Raw genomic sequence first — 7,346 nt, 5'->3', positions numbered from 1 at the left:
TAATTTTAAGATTAACATGTTTTCCTTTTTAAAAAATGCTATAAAAAAAATTAGTGAGATGGAAAAAGTATCAGGAGGATGAAGCTCCAAAAGAAAGACTATTTCCACTCTGACAAGATCAACTGCATCGTTGGTTCGTAACTATGAGCCAAATTATTAAAAAGGGTATGACCAAGAATTAATGATTGTATAAAATAAGTTGAAGCAACACTTGAAATTGAAGAAGAAGAAGAAGAAGAAGAAGAAGAAGAAGAAGAACCATAAATTCCTACAGGATAATTAGATCTCGACAATCATCAAAGAGATCACAAGTACTACTACAATTACAAGAAAACAAGGTCGTGAAAAACGTATCAATTCCAAAATATCAATTAGTTATTATTTAATTATTGTTAAATTAAAATAATTAATTGTTTATGTATTATAGTATTTTAGTATAACTTTATGTTACGATTTACAAGAAGAATAGGAACAAGTAAGATAACTTTTTCCGACGATGCACCTATTCAGTAGTAGAGGTGTTTCACATGTGTGGACCTATTTTTCGAACCAAGTAGAAGATGATGAGAAAGATGAAGATAAGGATTAAGAAAACTTGTAAAACGATCAAAAAAATAAACTTTACGTATTTCATAAGGTGTTTTTATTAGTAATTGGTTTGATCATGACAATAGATGACAGGCGGGTAAAATTATACAGGTTTTGCACTGCATCCGCTCAAGTTGGGGCCGATAATTGTATGATTTTGGTGGGTGGTGGGTGAGTATGGATATGAAAAGTCTTACTTGCCATGGATAATTGGTAGATGGTGGATATCCACTCACCTAGCTCTATACCCACTCACCCTACCCAATACCCATATGCCCAGCCCCACACCCACTTGCCCCAACTAATACCCACCCGCTTCGCCCCATAACAACCAACTCTACATCTCTAATGTACTAATTTTCATTAATTTTGTATTTTTTTGATAGAAAAAGAAGGATATTAATTATATTTTATTACATTGTATAATTGAAACAAAATTAAATGTACAATTAAATTTGTAAGGATTTATGACGTACATATGTGGACTTGGAGTGAATGTGAGGCGGGTATAAGGTGGGTATACCCATAATGAGTATATCGTATACATAGTTGGCCATAGTGGGTGCGGATGAGTTTGAATGCAGGTTGAACCACATAAGTCCATGTGAATCAGCTCAAGTGGTTTGGTGGAAGTTATCAAATTTTTAGATTTTAAAGAGGACCGCACCTGCTTTCCTTTTGCACAAACATCACACAATTGTTCGTTATGAATCTGGTTTAAGGCATACCTCTAACTAACTACTTTGATCTCAAAGTGTTTATAAGTGATAGACTAGCGTGACCAAATCTTTTATGCAAAAGTATTCGTCTTCTAAAACACTAAGATTAATACACTAAGTGTTCCCTTTACATTTTTCTTTCAAGATGACCTTCCATTTATCATTTCTAAAAACAATGCATTTTTTTATAAGTATTACAATTCTCAGATTTTTCTGAAGACTTGTTCTAGATGAAAAGAAGAATAAAGAAAGAGTTTAGAGAAGGAGAAGTGATCTTATTATTGATGTAATTTCTGATTATCAATACACATGCAGGTTAATGATCAACAAAAGTATTTATACATCAATTATACTCTACAAAATGCAGCTTCCTTTTATTTCAGAAAGTTTGTTACAATTGAGAATTTGTTATAATAGAATAACAAATCAGTTTTGGGGTTTGCCACATCAGTTAAGGTCTTTCTTGTGATCCTTCTGGAAATAATTGTATATATTGAAGGTTGTTGTGTCATCCTTCGTCAGATCATGAGCATCGTGTATCTCTGAGAAGTCATAGTAATCAACTTCATCATGATGACCTTCATTATGACAGTCATCAAGATGATCTATATCGGTAATACCAGTAATACCCCACCTCAAGCTGGTGGTTGAATCAGGAGAAAACACCCAGCTTGGGTAGTAGCTTGTAGAATTTAGGGGAAGTAAGAGATTTATTTAGGATGTCTGCAAGTTGATCAGCAGTAGGAACATAGACAAGCTCCAGTAACCCTTCCAAAACCCTATCCCTTGTAAAATGACAATCCAGTTCAACATGTTTAGTTCTTTCATGGTGAACTGAATTTTTGCCCAAGTGAATAGTTGATTGATTATCACAGCAAAGCTTAATGGGTTTCAAATTCTGAACACCAAGCTCAGATAGAAGCCTTACTAGCCAAGTGATCTCAGAGGCTGCAGAAGCTAAAATTCTGTATTATGCTTTAGAAGATGATCTGGATACAGTGGATTACTTCTTGGATTTCCATGAGATAGGGCTTTTCCCTAAGAACGTGATATATCCTATAACAGATCGTCTTGTATTTGGACAGGAGGCCCAATCAGAGGCCCAATCAGAGTCTGAAAACCCTTGTAGAGACAACTCATTTCCAGACTGTAGAAAAATTCCTTGACCAATAGAACCTGCTAGGTATCTTAATAAGTGAGTGTCGGCCTTTACATGCTGAACTCTTGGACTCTGAAGAAACTAACTGAGTGTTTACACTCCAAATGAGATATCTAGTCTTGTGTTGTAAGAAAATTCAATTTTCCTACCAGACATCTGTATTGAATTGGATCATGGTAGAAATCACCTTCATCAGCCAACAATTTGCAGTTTACAGGCATTGGAGTCTTTGCTGACTTGGAGACATCCATTTCACAAGTTTCAAGAAGCTCTTTAGTAAATTTTCTCTGGGTCAATATGATTCTTGTGTCAACTCTGGAGACCTCTATACCAAGGAAATAGCTCAAATCACCTAAATCCTTAATGCTGAATACAGTATGTAGATGTATTTTGAGATCATTAAGGATTGTTGTATTTATGCCTGTGAGGATGATATCATCCATATACACAGCAGCAACACATAGATCTTTATCTTGTTTGTAAATGAACAAAGAGTAGTCATTCTTGCTTTGTGTGAACTTCTTCTGTTGTAGTTCAGAAGTTAATCTAGCAAACCACTGTCTACTAGCTTGCTTCAAACCATAGAGAGATATAAGCAATTTTCAGACTTTATTGGTAGGATTAGGAATCCCTTATGGTATCTTCATGTAGACGTCTTCATCAAGTGTGCCATGCAGAAAAGCATTGTTGATGTCAAGCTGAAACAAAGGCCATTGTTTACCAGAAGCTATAGCCAAAAAACATCTTATTGTAGCCATTTTGACCTCAGGGGAAAAAGTTTCTGCATAGTCCACCCCAAGCCTTTGAGAAAGCCTTTAGCTACTAGCCTTACTTTGTATCTTTCTAATGAGCCATCCTTCATTAACTTCACCTTGAAAACCCACTTGCAACCAATGGCTTTCTTACCATTAGGTAAGTCTGTAACTTCCCAAGTGTTGTTTACAGTGAGTGCTTCTATTTCTTTCTGCATTGCTATCACCCACTCAGGATATTGTGCAGCCTCAAAGTAAGTAGCTAGCTCAACAAGGACATATATCTTTGATATGAAATCTTTGTGAGTTGTTGGTATCTCTTCAAACTGTACAATGTTACACCAATGTTGTGTACCAGTGTAAGCAACATAGACATAGTCATCCATCCAGGCAGGTCTTTTGTGTGGTCTTTGATCAGGTAAGTTGGTTATGGGTTGAGAAGTTGGTGAGTTTGGTTGAAAATTTAGAGTATTTGGAATGGAAAAGATTTTGTCAGGTATGTTATCCGGAGTAAGTGTATGTGTTGGTGTGTTTTCTGAGGAGGAAGTTGGCATAGTTTCTATGTCAGGTTCTGTTTCTGTTGTAGGTAGGATGAAAGCATCAGGTGAGAGGTAGTCTTCTGGTAGGTTGAAGGGTGTGTAGCTGGGTAAGAAAATGGGGTCTGGGGTTTTTTAAGGAGAGTCAGAAAAATGGAAAGGTAGATGTTTCTCATGGAATTTAACATCCCTTGAAATAAACAGTTTGTTTGTTTCTAAGTTTAAGAGCTTGTATCCTTTCTTTCCTGTCTGATACCCCATCATTACTTAGATCTAGAGTCAAACATAGACTTGTTTACCTTCAAGGTTGAAGCATACACTAAGCACCCAAAGACCCTTAGATGATCAATGTTAGGCTTTACTCCATATAGTTTTTCATAAGGTGATTTATTTTCTATGGAGCTCAGAGGCATTCTGTTGATCAGATGAGTAGCAGTAAGCAAACATTCACCCCAGAATTTCAAAGCAACCTTAGATTGAAAATAAAGAGCCCTTGTTGTTTCAAGAAGAAGTCTATGTTTCCTTTCCACAACTCCATTCTGTTGTGGTGTATCTGTGCAACTCCTCTGATGCAAAATGCCAAACTTCTGGTAAACATCTAAAACCCTTCCTTCACAAAGTTCCTTTGCATTATCACTCTTTATTGCTTTTACAGTAACATTAAACTGATTTTGTACAAAAGTAATCAAAAAATCTAGAATATCAATTGAGTCACTTTTATTTTTCATCAAGAAGTCCAAGTGTGTCTTGAGAAATCATCAACAATTGTCAAGAAATGGGTACAATCATCATGATTTCTAACTTTATAAGGACCCGAAAAAATAATTGTTACTTTTACTTCCTACTTTAGGAAATGAATTCCTTGTTTGTTTTGCTCTAGGACAAATTTGACACATAGAATCTGTGCAATTCTTATCTATTAGACTATGATCAACAAACTGTAATCTATTGAATGGTATATGACCCAACCTTAGATGCATCAACTTCATCTCTTCTATGACAACAAGATTGACTTAACTTTCTATCTTGACATCATCTGTTCCTATTGCATAAAGTCCAGAGTCCAGATTACTAAGAACCTGGGAACTTCTCTGTGAATGATCTTGGATCATACACTTATCAGGTGTAAAAAGTATGTTGCAATACATGTCTTTACACAATTTATGTGTGGAAATAAAATTAAATTGCATATTTGGCACATAAAGCACATTTTTGAGTGTGATGCCATTTCCAAGTTTCACAATTTCTATGTTTTCTATCTTCAATTCCTTTCCATCAACAACTATTATCTTACTAGGTGACTTAGCAAAAACAGTATAGCTATCAAACAATTCCAGGCTTGAATATATATGATCAGTGGCTCCACTATCTATTATCCATCTTGAATTGAAATATGATACTAGACAAACATTATTACCTGCCATGTTTGCCTTCCCAGCAGTCTGTGCATCATCATCCTCATGCTTGTTTTGTTTAATTAGATTCACCAATTTCCTATACAGAACAACTTCCCAATCTTGTTCATTATCTGATTCATCATCATAGGCCACAGCTACTACACGTTTTCCTCTTGCCACCTTGTTGCTTTTATCATTCTTTGGATATCCATGCAGTTTGTAACATTTGTTAACTGTGTGATTTGTCATCTTGAAATAATCACAAAACAGATTGTTTCTCTTGAACTAGATTGTTTCTCCTTTAATCCTATCTCTAGCAGTAAAAGCCATGGTTGAATGCTTGTTGAACACTTTTGTAATCGGTTGCTGCCTTTCATCTTGAATCAACAGATTATAAGCAACAGAAATTGTTGGAAGAGGATTCATCATTAGAATGTTGGTTCTGACTGCATTGTGTTTATTTTCTAATTTCATGAGAAATTGTACTAGCCTTTCATCCTGCTGATTCTTGAGGAACTTCTTGGTTAGACCACATGAGCAGCCATTACAGGTGCAGACTGCTCTGATCCCAAATTCCTTTGATCTTTGTGAAAAATTCAGCCACAAAGCTATCACCTTGATCAATCTTGCTCAGATTCTATTGTAAAGAGTATAATTGAGGTCCAAAAATTACTGAATACCGATCTTCAAGATCCTTCCAAATCTCACAAGCAGTTGAATAATACAGAACACTTTTTGCTATTGTGTTATCCAAAGATCTCAGCAAGTATGAAATGATCATGTTGTTGCATCTCTCCCAGGCCTTAAGAAGAGGATCTGTAAGCTCTGGTTTAGTAAGGCTTCGATCAATGAAAGGAATCTTGTTCTTCATAGACAATGCCAGAATCATGCCTTTCTTCCAGTCCGCAAAATTATCACTATTGAACTTTTCTGAAACCAATGAAACAGTAGGATTTTCATGCGGATGAATGTAGTATACAGGGGTAGAATCTGTAACTGGATTTTGTATGGAATTTTGTGAAATGTAGCTTGAATCAAACATTTTCATTGAAAGAAAAATCTCAACAATAACTCAGATCAAAGAATAGCTCAATATTTTTAGAATTTAAATGATTATGCTGAAAATGAATTCTGATTTTGATCAGATTTTGCTACAAATTCAAGGTTTCTTGAAAAAATATGCGGAAGATTTGATAAATGGCATATCTAATTGCTATGATAGCATATTACAATTCTCAGATTTTGTTGAAGAATTATTCTAGATGTAAAGAAGAAGAAAGAAAGAGTTTAGAGAAAGAGAAGTGATCTTATTATTGATGTAATTTGTGATTATCAATACACATGTAGGATGATGATCAACTTAAGTATTTATACATCAAATATGCTCTACAAAATGCAGCTTCCTTTTATTTCAGGAAGTTTGTTACAATTGAGAATTTGTTATAATAGAATAAAAAATCAGTTTTGGGGTTTGCCACATCAGCTGATGTCTTCCTTGTGATCCTTCTGAAAATCAGTGTGTATATTAAAGGCTGTTGTTTCATCCTTTGCTAGATCATAAGCATCGTGTAGCTCTAAGAAGTCATAGTAATCAACTTCATCATTATGACCTTCATCATGCCTGTCATCATGATGATCCATATCAGTAATACCTGTAATAAAAAGTAAAGATTACATAGTTACCTTTGTAACAAAATTATGAAATACTTAGCAGATTGTGTTTGAGATTCTCGACTAAGAACATATTGTCAATAACAAGGAAGCTTGAATTTTCTACCTTTCCCTTGATTACAATTTCACCTTTCAATTGTCTCAAAAAGTCACGGCTCCCTCTTTGTAAGTCTCTTGTGAGAGAAATTTTTTTTGATCACCAGTCATATGTTTGTGTTGGCTCTCTTAAGTTTTGATGATGACTACACTTTATATAAACAAATGTACTTTTGAGATTGTATGCAGGTCGATATTCGATCTTGTTGAAGATCGTTGATGGTGCCTATGACTCAATCTATGAATGTTGTGCATGTCAAATGTATTAAACGAAGTTAGATAAGGTAAATCGCTTAGGATGTCAAATGTAGACAGGAGGTCTACTGTTCCTAGGTTTGATGATCTGACAACAATTGTTGATGGAGATAGTACATTGTTCCCAGACTGGAGTGACAATTGTTTTTGGAGACAGTACATTGCTCCCAGAT

The sequence above is a fragment of the Amaranthus tricolor genome, chromosome 3 (genome assembly GCF_026212465.1).
Source record: "Amaranthus tricolor cultivar Red isolate AtriRed21 chromosome 3, ASM2621246v1, whole genome shotgun sequence".
Taxonomy (NCBI): Eukaryota; Viridiplantae; Streptophyta; class Magnoliopsida; order Caryophyllales; family Amaranthaceae; genus Amaranthus; species Amaranthus tricolor.
The sequence above is the reverse complement of the archived record's forward strand: the minus strand, read 5'-3'. Positions refer to the sequence as shown.